The 15,639-nt window shown below is 42.4% G+C and overlaps 1 protein-coding gene and 1 non-coding gene across 2 annotated transcripts in view; both read left to right on the forward strand.

The window, feature by feature from the left end:
* TMEFF2 (transmembrane protein with EGF like and two follistatin like domains 2) overlaps positions 1 to 15,639 on the forward strand; it is a 253,882-nt gene that overhangs the window by 50,891 nt on the left and 187,352 nt on the right. The window lies entirely within an intron of this gene.
* On the forward strand, positions 156 to 231 carry TRNAP-UGG (transfer RNA proline (anticodon UGG)). The gene has a single exon. It is a non-coding gene; the product is annotated as a tRNA-Pro (tRNA).

A 15,639-nucleotide genomic window follows, 5' to 3' on the forward strand; every position in this document is an offset into this window, starting at 1 on the left:
AAGCAGGCATGGAAAAATGAGAGGGACAAGAACAAGGCAGGAGGTGGAGAACCTGCAGGAACTGTGACTTTTTCTTCATACATCTTTAGGCTTAGAATGGCTGACTACCCCTTTCCCTTGTGGAACAATCTGGATTTGACTGCATTATAGAGAGAGGAAGTGCTATAGCTCTGTGGTAAGAGTGTCTGCTTTGGATGCAGAAGGCTCCAGGTTCAATCCCTGGCATCTCCAGGTACGGCTGGGAGAGACTCTCTTGCCTGAAAGATTGGAGAAGCCATTGTCTGGGTCACCCTATGATCCTAGAGCAACAGAAAGTGTGTTTGTGTCTTGCGAATGCTACATACGGTGAAAGGCATATGCCTCGAAATCCCGTGTGGTAAAACAGATCTGCAAACACCTTGACAAATATCTTTTCTTTGTGACAGAATTTCGCTTTCAAATTAATCTGTTGCACGAGGCTGCTGCCATTTGGATCTCAGCAGCAAAGATAAATTATGCCAAAATGAAAAGTGGAAGGGGTGGGGGGAAGGAGCCAGTCTAGACAAAAAGAACCGTATGCCAGACAAAAAGAACCGTATGACAGTCACCAGAGAGTTTGTGTAAGCTTTGATTTGTGACTGGCCAAATTAATTCCTTTTTCTTTTTCTTCCTTGCCTCGATACATTTTCTCTTTCTTTTTTCAGCAAGGGGCCTAACCAGCGCTAGTTTAAAACCCCTTTAGCAATTTCAGATTTCATTAAGTATATCACAGAGAGCACTGAATTCCCGTCTTCTCTTTGGAAGATGGTGGAAACCTGCCCTTTCCTAGGCCTTTGTTATAATCACAGGTTTGCCACATAGTTTGGCAACACACAACACAGGATTAGCAGCAAAGAACTCCAGAGGCCACTCTTCAGCTAATATGGATGACACCAACAACAACAGAGAAGAAAATGAGGGATAAGGAAATGCATTTAGCCTAAGGGGACTCGGAGAGGCTGAATTCTGAAGCTGGCTTGTATTAGCTTCAATAATAAGTTTAATTCCTAATATTTGGGAGAGAAAGAGGCTTGTGTCTTTGTTACTGGGCACGAGTGTTAAAGATTGGATTAATGTAGGCACTTTTAGGATTGTGACACATTTGAGTTGAAGCATAGGAGCCAACTCCTAGGGGACAAGGTCCCTTTGGCCCCCTCAATAAAATATTTGAGAAGGCCCCTCCAAAATTGATGGGCATTGCCATTCAAATTATGTGTATGTACCTCATCTTGTGATTATGTGGGGCAGGGCTTGCCTGTCCGTCCCCCCCCCCCCAATATTTTATTCAAGTTGGCACCCCTGAGTTGAAGCAATATCTTGTTGGGATTCAGGCTTCAATGTGTCAAGCTGCCCCAGGGCCATTCCTGCTATTAGGCAGAGTAAAATGGCTTTCTCCAGTGGCAGATGCTGAAAGATGGAGAGCAATGGCAAAGTGTTGGAGGACAGAGTTCTGTGTGCCATATGCCCTGCTCTAAGCTAGCCTGCTGTTGTCAGATGTAGCAGGGGATACTGAGCTATCACCATCAGTGCTGAGGTCTGTTTCAACTGCCAGTTCAGTTGGCTTCTGTACATGGAATGGGAGATGGTGCCATTTTGCTCTTTACCTCAGGCAGCAAACTATCCTAGCCTGGAATGTTTCTAGGGCAGAGTTTCATAAAGTGAAGCCTATTCATGCCAAACAAGGTCCTTGATGAAAAGGACAAGAAATTCACTGGGCCTGGTCTATTACGTTGAAGTACCTGAAGATATTCTCTGTGAAACTTGAAGTACATGCTAAGCTCTCCTTGACAGCAAAACACCACCTCTCCTCATAGCTTTTGTATCTGGAGATGGACTGTTCCTTGAACAGTTTGATCTTCCATGTGCTTGCTCAGAAGGAACTCTCATTAATCGCAGTGGGGCTTACTCTGAAGTAAGTGTTCCTAGGAGTTTGACCTCAATCTGATATACGCATTGCATTTGCTTAATTGAGAGGCCATGCTTATGCATTTGTATGAGTCTTTTTGCTGCAATATTCACCACACACACACACACACACACTTTAATCCAGTCAGTTTATTGCATTAAAAAAATGTATATCACAACCGAAGCAATTTTGTAAAACTGGCTGTAATGCAACATCTGCTTATAAGTGCCTTGGGGATGCGAGACAGAGGCAAACTGCTTAGCGCGTGAGAAATCGGCACAACACCATGCAATAATGTTGCAGTGTGAAGAGTCACGGAAGCGCCGGAGCCTGTTTGTGGATCAAATTGTTGTGTTGGTAATTAGAAAACAATAAGACTACATGCAATTGAGCCAAGATGTATTAAAAGTCGGGTAGCAATTCCCCCTTAACGCTGACTAGAAAAGAAACAACCGGAACAGAGGAAACCGGAAAGCATTGTTTATCTGTCCTCATTACAAGGTCTGTTTGAATAACTGCATGTCACCTCAGCCTGTTTAACCTTTTGTGAAAACAATGCACCTTAAAGAAGAGCCATTGGATATTTGGTGCACAGCGTTGCATATAAAAATCTCGCATGCATATAGCTATAGCTATAGGATAAAGAATGCATAAACCAACCTCATTAAACTACTGGCCCATCACCCAGATGACAGTACTCAAAACATCCCATGTGTTGGACATTTTAAAATATCATGCCCTGAAAATCAGGCCTGAAATATTCTCCCAGGGGTTACCAGAAATGGACTGAGAATGGATGTTTTGGATCTTTGTGTGAATGCATGAATTGAACAGCACCTTTGGTGTGCGGTTGCCCTTTGTTCCAGAAACCCTACTGAGAAGATTTTCATGTTTTTGCTCTAGATCCCAGGTGGAGAACTATATTTATGGGGGCCAAAATGTACTCCCACCTTAGCTCAGGCCTCTCTATTGGGTCCTCAGAGCTTTCACTCTGGCCTTTGGGACCCTTGCGAGGCCACACAACCCTCTCACTAGGCCTCTGTTCTCACTGGATCTTCTCCATACCCCCCTTTTGCCTGCCCTGAATGTATTCTTGAACTCTACTGCAGCTTCTTCCTTGCCCGGATGGAGAACAGAGAAGGGGCCTGTGAATGTGTGTAGACGTCAGCCCACAAACCACTTCCAGGCATAGAAAAGAACAAGGATGTGCAGCATCAGCAGCTGTGATGGGTCAGGCAGTACAAACCCCATCCTTCAGGGGTAGACAGCATGGTGCCCTGCAGGTTTTTGTTGGACTCCAACCACCACCATCCTCATCCAGTGTGTCCAATAATAAGGGGTGGTAGGAATTGTAGTCCTATGACTACAACTCAGGTAGGACCCACAAGTTGCATACTAAATGCTCCGCTACAAATGTGCTACAAGCAGAAGAAGCAGGTGTGCAGCACACCCCGCACCATAGGAGAAGGCCCATGAAAGCAAATTGCAGCTGTGTTCGGAGGCAATGCTAAGCCACAAACCAGGGGCGGAGAATCTTAGTTCCAGTCAGTGGCATAGCGTTGGTTGCTGCTGCCCAGGGCCCCACATCGACCAAGCCTATGCTAGAGCCCAGGCCTTAACTTCACATTGTGTGATTGTAGTACTTTGAATCCTTCTTGTTTGCACCATAGCCTGAGTACTATAATGTTTGGACCACATCACTTGTTTCTGATCCTGCTGAGCTCAGTCATTTTACCTGTGCCGTGCAGGTATGGCTACCATTTCCCCAAATGGGTTAACTGATGTTGAAAACCCCATGTACCTTACAGTCAGGAGTTCCATGGCATCATGGGCTATTTTTTATTTTAAAAAAGTTATCCTGAACTCAGTAGTAACTAGCTGATTTTTTTTTTAAAAAAAGCAAGAAATAAAATGCACTTTTATAAGCCTCTGAAAATATGTATTATTAAAACAGGCAAATCCTAAAGCATTCTCAAATCCACAGGAAAGGAGCTCAGATGACTCAAAAGCCGAGTAAATTGCCAGCAGTCATGGGGAGACAGAAATCCAAAAGGGAATTCCAGCTCGGGGAGAGAAGAGGTAGTATGATAGAAAGTAACGAATGGCATTTAATTATTTTTTGATATCGGCTAGTTACGCGAGGGGAGAGAAGGACGATTATACATACGCATAATCATTTAAAATACTCAGATCACTGGATGAGTGAATTGTACAAACAACACAGGAGAGGGGGGGAGGCCCTTTAGCTAATCAAATAAGAACAACCGCCGCCTGGAGTATTTTGGGTGAACCCAAGAGAATAAGGATGACTTAGAACAGGAAGGCCCAATTTTCTGTTATCTATTGCTTGTCTTGCTTCAGTATCTCAGATATTTGGGGTGGGGGGTATTGTTGTTATTGGCTCCTGTCCGTCTCAAGAGACAATGGAGTGTGACTCCGGGGGTGACTATGGGGTTGCTGCGCTCATCTCGCTTCCAGGCCGAGGGAGCCGGCATCTGTCCACAGACAGCTTTCTGGGTCTTGTGGCCAGCATGACTAAACAGCTTCTGGCGCAATGGAAAACCGTGATGGAAACCAGAACGCATGGAAATGCTGTTTACCTTCCCACCGCAGCAGTACCTATTTATCTACTTGCACTGGTGTGCTTTCGAACTGCTCGGTTGACAGGAGCTAGGACAGAGCAATGGAAGCTCACCCCGTCGTGGGGATTCAAACCGTCAACCTTCTGAACGGCAAGCCCAAGAGGCTCAGTGGTTTAGACCACAGCGCCACCTGCATCACTATAACCTCTGGGCCAAACAGCTTTCCCAGGTTTTTTGACTGCTACCAAGCCTGAGCAACTTCTTTCACCTGAGTTAATAGCACAGCACAAGAATGTTTATACATTCTGCCTTCTTCAAAACTGTGCTCAATCTCAACATTTTTGAAATACGCGTTCTTCACAGTTCGCAAAGGTTGCTCTTTTTAAATCTTCCCCAATAGCGATTTCCCTGTTTTCTCGTACTTGAAACTGCAAGTGAACCGTGAGTCTGAATTACTAGAATTTGGGCAAGTGTACCTTCTCACCTCGCTTTGTTTTGAAATGTAATGAATTGTTTGATGTTTTAATCTGGTTTTTAAAAAATTGTATTATGGCACATTTGCTAGCATCTACTGTGGTGAGCCGCTTTGTGAAACTTTTGATCGAGGAGCAGCCTGCGGTGCTGTAGATACATAAATAAGCCCCAGTGATGTGAAAGGAGAAGCCACTGCATGCCGAACTTCTATCTTCCTGCGTATTTTTTGAAGGCATAATTAGAAAACATACCTGGCCGCTCTAGTGTCCAATGAATTATGCTTGCAGATGTGTGCCCCATTGAAAATATCAGTATATAATGAAATGTATATAATTTTATAATGAAATGATTTTAGAATGTTGTACTATTTTATTGTTGTTAGCCGCCCTGAGCCCGGCTTCAGCTGGGGAGGGCGGGATATAAATATTTTTTTAAAAATTATTATTATTATTAGGGTGAGACGCAGGAGGCGCTCTTAGGGGTTTCTACTGAACCTGGGAAAACAAGAGGCACACACACAATGTAGACAGAATGAAAAATGTCCATTGACTAGAATTGATGTGAAAAGCATGATTTTGGGAGCTTATTCCAGCTAACCCTTTTAAGCTTCCTTTGTGATTAATGGCTTCTAGTTTATTTCAGAATCAATTTGCAAATTGTTCACCCTGGATAACCTCTGGTGTAATATTTCTGTCCAGGAGTGGGACAGGGGAGGAAAGGTGATACGTTAGTCACACAGATGGGTCATAATAAAAATGGCTTGTAACCCATAGTTACATTTATGAAATGAGCGCAGTTCATTGGTTTCAGGAGCGTCATTTCCCCCCTCCCACTTCATGGTGTATGCTGACCATAGTAGGAAGAAGATTTCCCCAGTTTTGTTTTGTTATTTGTCTCCGTGTTGGTTTTGTTCTGCCTTCTGCTCTGTGTTCTGATTTTATATTGAGAATTTCTAGTTAGCTTCAGAAATGGCCCATGCACCATTGACCTCTTTTGGTTTCCACCCCCTTCTCCCAAATAATCCAGATTGATCATTGTGCATATTGGAACACATATTTGAAAATGTAGGGTAGTATTTCAAGCCAGGTCTATTGATTTCAGTGTGTCTGCTAGGAGTAAAATTTAGGTGAATACCACCCATGGTTTCTGATTGTGGAAATGAATACATATTCATCTGAAAACAGCATCACCACAACTGAGCTAAGGTTGATAAAGGATGCTCACATTCACGTTACTGAAAGAGAATGCGATGAAAATGTTTTATAGATGGTATATGACACCTGTAAAATTAGCAAAAATGTATAAGGTTGATAACAAATGTTGGAAATGCAAAGAAAAAGAAGGGACGTTCTTTCATCAATGGTGGGAATGTAAGAAAGTGAGAAGCTTTTGGGAAATGATATATAATGAGATGAAAAAAATGTTAAGATATACTTTTGTGAAAAAACCGGAAGCTTTTCTTTTAGGGATTGTAGGAAAGGACATAAGAAGAAAGGACTGTAAGCTTTTCCAATACGCAGTAACGGCAGCCAGAATTGTGTTGGCCCAGAAGTGGAAAATAGAGGAGATACCGACGATAGAAGAATGGAGATTAAAATTGACAGATTATGCAGAACTGGATAAATTAACTGGGAAAATTAGATATAGTAAAGATCAAAAGTTCATTGAGGACTGGGAAAAATTTGTGGACTATCTGAAAAATATATGTGGTGTTAACACAACGCTAGTGGGATTTCAAGAGGCACTGTAAAAAAACAAATAAGTATTGTTTATTAGAAATATGAAGAATAAGGAGGAATATTGGCAATACGAAAGAAGGGAATGTGTATTAAAGGTATAAATATGGATGATTGTCAGAGACGCTGAAGGAAGTCCAAAACAGTTATGATTTGTTGTAATTCGGGATGAACTGTATAATTTGATGAAAACTAATAAAAAATTTTAAAAAAAAGGATGCTCACATTTTCATGTGCACTGATGTCACTCAAAAAGAAAAGAAAGCAGAGTGGCATTTACAGGAGGGCAAACAGGGCAGTTGCCTGGCGTGGCAAATTTAAAGAGGCAGTGATGATCACCCATCACTAGCTGGTAGGCTGGGGTCTCTTTCCACACATCCTGGAGCCGGGAGGGTTGGCTTTCAAGGATCAGAATGATGAAAGCCATGATTCCACCCCAGTTGCTCTCATTCTTCTGGCTCAACCCCACCGCTCCATCAGAGCAGCCTGGAGTCCCCTAGACGTTCCTTCATCCCACCTGTGCTCCAAAACTAGACAAAGATGAACAGGTGTGTTTTTGCCTTGGGGTCTGTTTGGCCAAGAGCTTTGGCTGTGATTGCATCTCCTTTGTGCTGCTTCCCATCCGAGGGCCTTGTCCAGAGAGAGGAGGAAGAGAGAAGAGATCAGCGTTGACCTCTTGAGGGGAGACCCCTGTCAGAGCAATTCACTGTCGGAGACCAGACTGAGGATTACAGCTCTGATGAGGAATGGTGGGAATCTCCCTATCTTCCTGCTCCTGACCAGGATTCTGAAGCTGCCCAGGAACAATGGAGCAGTATAGATTTAGAGACTTGGTTTGCAGAAGGACATAGTTCAGAAAACAACAGCTGGGCAGAGCTGAGTGGGGAACAGCTAGGAGAAGCAGAACAGGAAGAGAGAGAGATAACTGACTCCCCTTCGCTGGAAAGTGAGTAGCCTATATCTCCAAGGACAAGGAGAGCTGATAAGGTTAGAAGGCTCAGTGGTTGCGAAATCAGGTTGCACGAAGGGGGAAGTGACAGAGTTAACTCGGGGGGAAGTAGGAGGGAAGTTTAATTGGGAGCACCTTTATTCCAAGAATGGATGATTTGTTCTTTTGCTGTGATCATGAAAGACTCTTTAAATGGTTAGGGACTCTTTTCACTTTGTCCAGCTTATCTACAGCCAAAGGGGGGATGGGGTGGAGAAGCCAAGTCCCTGGAGCCTGACATTCACATATCAGGCACATCACCACTTCCTGTGTGGGGTTTGTTTGCATGATGTGTTGAGCAAAGCACATCACCCTTCTACGGCAGGTGAGACAAGGACAGGATGAGCTCTGGCTTGTGCCCTGGGTGCTCTCAGTTCTGTCTCTAGGTGCCCTTGAGGAGTCCCAACAGGGCAGAAACAGATAGGGTTCAGTTAGAGGCCCTGTGCATTCGGAAGAGGAGAAGCGGGGACAGCAAATCTCTTCTGCCCAGGGGCAGCAGACATGATTAAACATCACTCTTTCTGAACAAATGCTTTTTTAAAATAAATGATCATAGAGGACAGCTCTATGGAATGAGAATCAGAGGAGCTGCATTGATTTTTAGTGATTGCAGCCTGAGGGCTTCCTCTGTTCTCCTTTCAGGTGATAGTTGTGGTGGGAGGTACAAAACCTATGCAGGGATATTTATAATATTACTTGGAGCCAAAATGCAAAAAAAACAAAGAGTTTCAGATATTACCATTCAGTTGAAAACAAACAAACAAAATGAGCATCCCCCATGTTCAGAGATTCCTGTCCTGAAATGCCAAAAGTTTGTCAAGAAATTAAGTGGAGTGCATATGGCACTTTAAAATGGAAAGGAACTCCATGATGCACTTCTGAAAGCAAATTTCATCTCCTCTTCCCCCACCCTGAAGAAAAAAATGTTGTATTCAGTATTTCCGTGTGCATGTTTGAGAGGAATGTGAAGCAATAGAAAGCTGTGGCAAAAGTAAACCACACAGGCATTGTGATCTTTACAAAGTCTGGGAATGCAATCTGAAATAATGACAGACAAGCCGGTACATTGGTAAGGCTCCTTCGCCAGAAACTGATAATTTGGAGTGACAAAATCAGGAGCAAAATTCAGAGGGAGAAGAATTTCATAACCAGTCCTAGTTAAATGTGAAGTTACGGTTGCATTAGCAAGAACAGTGTCAGAAATCTTGCAAATGTGTCATATAATTTTTGTTTTAAGAATGCAGGCTCTTGGATGTGAGCCCTGGATTTCCAGCAAATTTATTCCATTTGTCTAGCAGTGAGACATGCCTCTGGATCACTGCCCCTTTTCGTTTGATTTTCTTTTATACTTAGATGACATTTGGCTTCATCACAGAATATGAGCAGAGAATCTCTTGCATGATGACTCTTGAAGCTGCAATATAATTGTAGAATGGAAGAGACTGGGGTCTTCCCCCCCCCCATCCAGAAATAAAGGAGGCCAGATTTTCAGGCAATACCCATCATGACCAAAGGAGCTGGTCTAAACCTAGGCTAAACTAGGTAAGAAGACCACCTAAGTGGAGAGAAACAGCTAAGCAATAATACGTTTTAACATCAGACTGGCTTAATGATTACCTGTCTATCCCTACCCCCAAAAGAAATCAATTATCAGCACATTTAATCTCTAGCAATACTATTGTCTATCATCATCATCATATTTCTTAGTTTTCAGGGTGGGTTGGAATAATTTAGAAATGGAATATTAAAAATGGTTAAGATGACTTAGAGTCAAGACAATAGGTGGGGCCCAAAAATATGCAACTCAAGTATCAAAAGCCAGAGGTGTGCTCGCAGCATTCAATGAAACTATATAATGAAAGTCCATATGTACCTCTATTGGGAAAGAATGTCACAAATGCCTCAGAGAAAAGGTAAAAGTAAAGGACCCCGGACGGTTAAGTCCAGTCAAAGGCGACTATGGGGTTGTGGCACTCATCATCACAATCATCAAACCTTTTATTGGCATCACATACAAACATCCAAAGCAAATCAATATAGAATTACCACTTCCTCAGTGGCACAAAACATTTGCTAAAAAGAAGGAGGCAGAGCAGTCTATCGTCACATCTCCAGGGAATCATTAAAGAAATTGGAGTTCTTGTTGGAAATACACTAAAAAGGATATACCAAGAACTCAGGCCACAAGTTTCAATATAAGGAATAATTCCTACTCGAGAGTTGAAAAGAAAAACGTGTATATTCTGCTAAGAATAACAGTTTGAAGCTAATGGTAAATTTAAACACAACGTGTAAGTACAGTAGTTTTAAGGTAAAACGTTTAAGTACAGAAATAATGTAGTTTCAAATATGCAGTAATATAGTATAAAGGTACATAAAATACCAGTACACAACAATTATTTTGTACAAGTCTCAATGGCAGTCAAAAGGAGTCCATATTATATAGAATCAGAATAAAGAATCAAATAGGGCCGAAAAGGAGTATCCGGAGTGTGAATCAGATGTACGACTCAGTAGTGGTGCACAGAGAAACGCATGAAAACTTGGAAGCATTCCATTATCTAAGACGCATGTCGAAAAAGAAACATAAAAGAATTAAATGATACAGACTTCCAACAGATTTATAGCCCTCAAAAAACCGAGCTGAAGAAGGCGTTTACTCCGAAACAGGGCCCTGTCCTGGTCACCACTACTGAGTCGTACATCTGATTCACACTCCGGATACTCCTTTTCGGCCCTATTTGATTCTTTATTCTGATTCTATATAATATGGACTCCTTTTGACTGCCATTGAGACTTGTACAAAATAATTGTTGTGTACTGGTATTTTATGTACCTTTATACTATATTACTGCATATTTGAAACTACATTATTTCTGTACTTAAACGTTTTACCTTAAAACTACTGTACTTACACGTTGTGTTTAAATTTACCATTAGCTTCAAACTGTTATTCTTAGCAGAATATACACGTTTTTCTTTTCAACTCTCGAGTAGGAATTATTCCTTATATTGAAACTTGTGGCCTGAGTTCTTGGTATATCCTTTTTAGTGTACATCTCCAGGGAAATCAGACGTCTGCAGTATATTTCGACGACAAAAAAACAAATAAAGATATTTAGCCACTAACTTGGTAAGCTCCTGATCATTCCCCAGTAATAGAAAATGTAAGACCTCCAACCCTGGTTTCCATTTGGGGATACAGAGTTGATCTAGAAAGTGCTGACGGAGATCAGCATATAGTTTACAGTTAAGAACCATATGTGTGAGGGTTTCCACCAGGTGGTCTTTACATGGGCAAGTTCTTTCTCCTTCCACCCTGCCTGAGAAGGGTGGTTTGAAGGAGGTTTGATGGATTTGAATTAAACCTGGCTAGCAAAAATTCACTTCTTTCTTGAGGGTTAAGCAGAAATTCAAGGTAATTGTGGTTAGTTTCACATGTTGCAGCACTCATTTCGCTTTCAGGCCAAGGGCGCCGTTGTTTGTCCACAGACAGCATTCTGGGTCATGTGGCCAGCATGACTAAACCGCTTCTGGTGCAACGGGACACCATTATGGAAACCAGAGCGCACGGAAACACCATTTACCTTCTTGCCACAGTGATACCAATTTATTTATCTGCCTATTTATTTCCTTTCCTCAGAGAATGCCCTTTCCTGGACCAATAAACCAAATTACTCAGAACAGTGGAACTACAAAAATAAGAATATAATAATAATTTATTATTTATATCCCGCCCATCTGGCTGGGCTTCCCCAGCCACTCTGGGAAGCTCCCAACAGAATATTAAAAGCACGATAAAACATCAAACATTAAAAACTTCCCTAAACAGGGCTGCCTTCAGATACCGTATTTTTCGCTCTATAAGACACACCAGACCACAAGACGCACCTAGTTTTTGGAGGAGGAAAACAAGAAAAAAAATATTCTGAATCTCAGAAGTCAGAACAGCAAGAGGGATCGCTGCGCAGTGAAAGCAGGATCCCTCTTGCTGTTCTGGCTTCTGGGATAGCTGCGCAGCCTGCATTCGCCCCATAAGACGCACACACATTTCCCCTTACTTTTTAGGAGGGAAAAAGTGAGTCTTATAGAGCAAAAAATACGGTATTTTCTAAAAGCCAGGTAGTTGTTTATTTCCTTGACATCTGATGGGAAGGCGTTCCACAGGGAGGGCGCCACTGCCGAGAAGGCCCTCTGCCTGGTTCCCTGCAACCTCACTTCTTGCAGTGAGGGAACTGCCAGAAGGCCTTCGGAGCTGGACCTCAGTGTCCGGGCTGAACGATGGGGGTGGAGACACTCATTCATGTATTCTGGTCCCCTGTGTTAATCTTAACACCAGGCCTGTGCACAGCTCAACTGTGACTCCAACCTGCATCCAAATTGAACAATTCCCAAATCCCTCCAAATAGGCTTGGGACTTGGCCGAATTCAAAACACAGCTCTGCTTAACACCTGAGGTCTTCTGAAGGGGAGGAAGTGGACCTTCAGATATTTGGTACTTAAACCTAAGCAGGTTGTGGCTTCTCTTAAAAGTAGGACTCTGTGTAGTTTTTTCTCCTTATTTCCATATGTAATTCCCCCCTCTCTCCTCCCCCCCTCCTTCCCTCCTCATGGTGACATCCCATATTACCTACAAAAGCAGATGTGCTTCTTTACAATGCAGGTCTGAATCACAAGTGAATCACATAATATCAGTTCACTTCGTGGCAAGGGAAAGACCATGCTGGCTGCATCAATCAGCTTGCTTTCCTCTTCCCTCCATTTTTCCTTTTGTAGTGCCTCTGTCAGCAACTCTGCAGGCAGCAACTATCATATCTTCCATTATCTGTATAAAAGTAATAAATGGTAAATTACAAAAAATGCATGAAAACTCATTAAATAAAGTTCATTTGATTAAAGTTTAATGATTAAATAACAAATCAAAGCAATGATAACATTTGGCACATCAAATGTTGAACAATTAAAATAACAGGAATGTACATTTTTCACTATGTGATTTCTTAGGTGAGTCTTCTTCTAGTATGGATGTGGGTGACGCTGTGGTCTAAACCACTGAGCCTCTTGGGCTTGCCGATCAGAAGGTTGGCGGTTCAAATCCCTGCAACGGGGTGAGCTCCTGTTGCTCTGTCCCAGCTCCTGCCAACCTAGTAGTTCGAAAACATGCCAGTGCAAGAAGATAAATAGGTACCGCTCCGGTGGGAAGGTAAACAGCTTTTCCGTGCACTCTGGTTTCCGTCATGGTGTTCCATTGCGCCAGAAGTGGTTTAGTCATGCTGGCCACGACCTGGAAAGCTGTCTGTGGACAAACCCTGGCTCCCTCGGTCTGAAAACAAGATGAGTGCCGCAACCCCATAGTTGCCTTTGACTGGACTTAACCCTCCAGGGGTCCTTTACCTTTACCTTCTTACCTTACCTACTTCTGGTAGGGTTCAGAAACAGCAATATAATGCAACCTGGATTTGATATTTTGTGATACAACCTTTGTGTGGACAAAAATTGGCAGAAGGAATCTGACAATGTACATTTGCCTCCAATAGAAAGTGCTATCTAGGGGTCCTCTACTGCACGCACATTAACAGTGCATTTGTAGAAAAATCATTGATGGCAACCAGGGATAGGCATATAGGACAATTTTGATTTCTCTCATTTTCTTCCAGTCTTCAGTTCTTCACATTTAAATATGAGTTTCTGATTTTTTGTATAAAAATGAATCTTTGTGGAAAATTCACCAGTGAATTTTTGCCTCAGGTACACGTCTGCATGCAATTTTGTCCAACAGCCACATTTTCTCAAAGCAATTTCCCCCATTTCAAAATCTTGGGGGTTTTGGTGTGTTTTTTTAAACAAACATATGAATGCTTATGCATATGTTCCAATCAGCTCCTGAGATCCAAAAAACCTTGGAGAGAAAAGAGATGGCTCTTCCTTTTGAAAACAGGTCCCGTGATTTTCACTTCTTGGTAAACACTGGCTGTGCCCACTTTCAATGAAATGTTTCCCTTACAATTATTCTGGTGCTGTGTAAAAAATGTGGGTTAGGGTCCTAACTGTTAGGATCTCGCCCTACACTCAAGTAGAACCCTGGCAGAGACACATGCCCGACTGGCATGTTCTCTCCCTCCTGGTCAATCGTTTGGGAGCTTCATAAGCTTTCTTCAGCCCAAACATCACAGCAACCAATGCCAACAGAAATCAGCACACTTAGGGACCCGCAGAGTCTTTGCCGTTCGCGTGACAGACCTCAGCAACTCAGCATTTTGTCTAATCTACTTTATTTACATATAAACACACACAGAGCCCTGCAACATGGCTCCCTCTCTCTGTAGCATCAGACAGCAAAGAGAATGAACAAAGGACAATAGTCCCACTTCACGGAACACAGTAATACAAACATCCTGTCACCGTCACTTCCCACTTTGTGGAGTCAAAACATACACCATCATGTGATAGACAACAATCCTATGACTACAATCACGGAGCAGGAATTCTAACACTTACTGGGCTTCCATACATTGAGGGTTCCAATGGCAGAAGGAGAGAGACCATTTTCACCAATCCTCCCTACCAGAGGATACTCCAGCAAAATTGTGGGCTCATAGAGGTCTGCGGAGGGAAAGGTGGAGTCAGTGAAAGTATGCAGTGCTATTTTTCTAGAAAAAGAGTTGCCAGAACCAGTGCTTTTTTTCAGGGAGTATTCAAGGGTACACAATACTGGCACCTTTTTTGTTGTCAAAAGGTGTGGCACTTAATGTTACAACTTTGTGGTGTGTACTGGCGTCTCTTTTTCTGGGAGGGGGGGAACCCACTGACCAGAACTCACCATGAACGTCTCCCTTGTTCTCTTAGAATGACAATGGCACCCACCTGAGAGGTGCTGGAACTGAGTTCTGGTGAGCTCCAGCTGAAAACAACAACCCTGAAAGTATCTTTCTACCCCACCTAACTTGTGGAAAGGTCCCTTGAATCTGAACTCTGCTTAGGAGATGTTCACATCGGTGAGATCAACCTCAGGATCCCAGCCAATGACTCATTTTATTGTGCGTATGCATTTGCAGAATCAGGGCAATATGATTTAAGAAGGGGAAAGGAGATGTGTGTCTGAAAATTAACCTCTGAAATGTTTTCCCCTCTTAAAAACCTTCATGCCATCGTTGCAGTATTAAAAGAAAGCTACTTACGATTTATTATTTGGGGATCTGTCGTCTTATAATTATAGCTAATCTAGTTTAAAGGTGGATTTTAATGATTGCTGAATTAATGGTTCACTGGGTTTACTTAATGAATTCCAACTCGTTCGAGTCAGAGGAAAATGCAAGGAGTGCTGAGTTTGTTTAGTCTCTGCCAAGCTGAATGCAACTGTCATGTGTTTCCAAATCTGGGGAGAAATTGAGTCTAGTTTTCACATATTGAAATGAATATCCAAAAATCAATCTGCAACACAGGGCAGTATCACTAACCCTCCCCCAAATGAACAGAATCAAACTTGAAATGTGAGGACCCAAATTCTGATCCTTTTATTGCAGAAACAATAAGAGAAGAATAAAAATGCAGTTATATCATATATATGAAAATAGAAAGAGACTTGTGCTTAATCCATGCTTTCCCCCTTCTCTACAAATAGCAGTCCACATTCCACATTTTCAGCAACTCTGTGCTGTGACTGTATTAAAGCAGAGATCTGTAAATATACACACTTATTCACCTACTGATGTACAGGCCTACTCTTTGCTTCAATGGCACTCAACGTGGTTATACTTCTCTTGTTGAAAGTAAATCTATAATTCATGGATGACCAGCACAGCAGATTCAGATGTCTGCCCATTAACAATGCGGATCCTTTCTGGACCTTATAGGAGCTGATTAATAGCTAGAATATCCAATATTTGTACTGTAAGTAGGACTAGGTTGCTGGGGCACAGGATCTGTGGCAAGCAA

Source organism: Podarcis raffonei, chromosome 1 (genome assembly GCF_027172205.1).
Source record: "Podarcis raffonei isolate rPodRaf1 chromosome 1, rPodRaf1.pri, whole genome shotgun sequence".
Taxonomy (NCBI): Eukaryota; Metazoa; Chordata; class Lepidosauria; order Squamata; family Lacertidae; genus Podarcis; species Podarcis raffonei.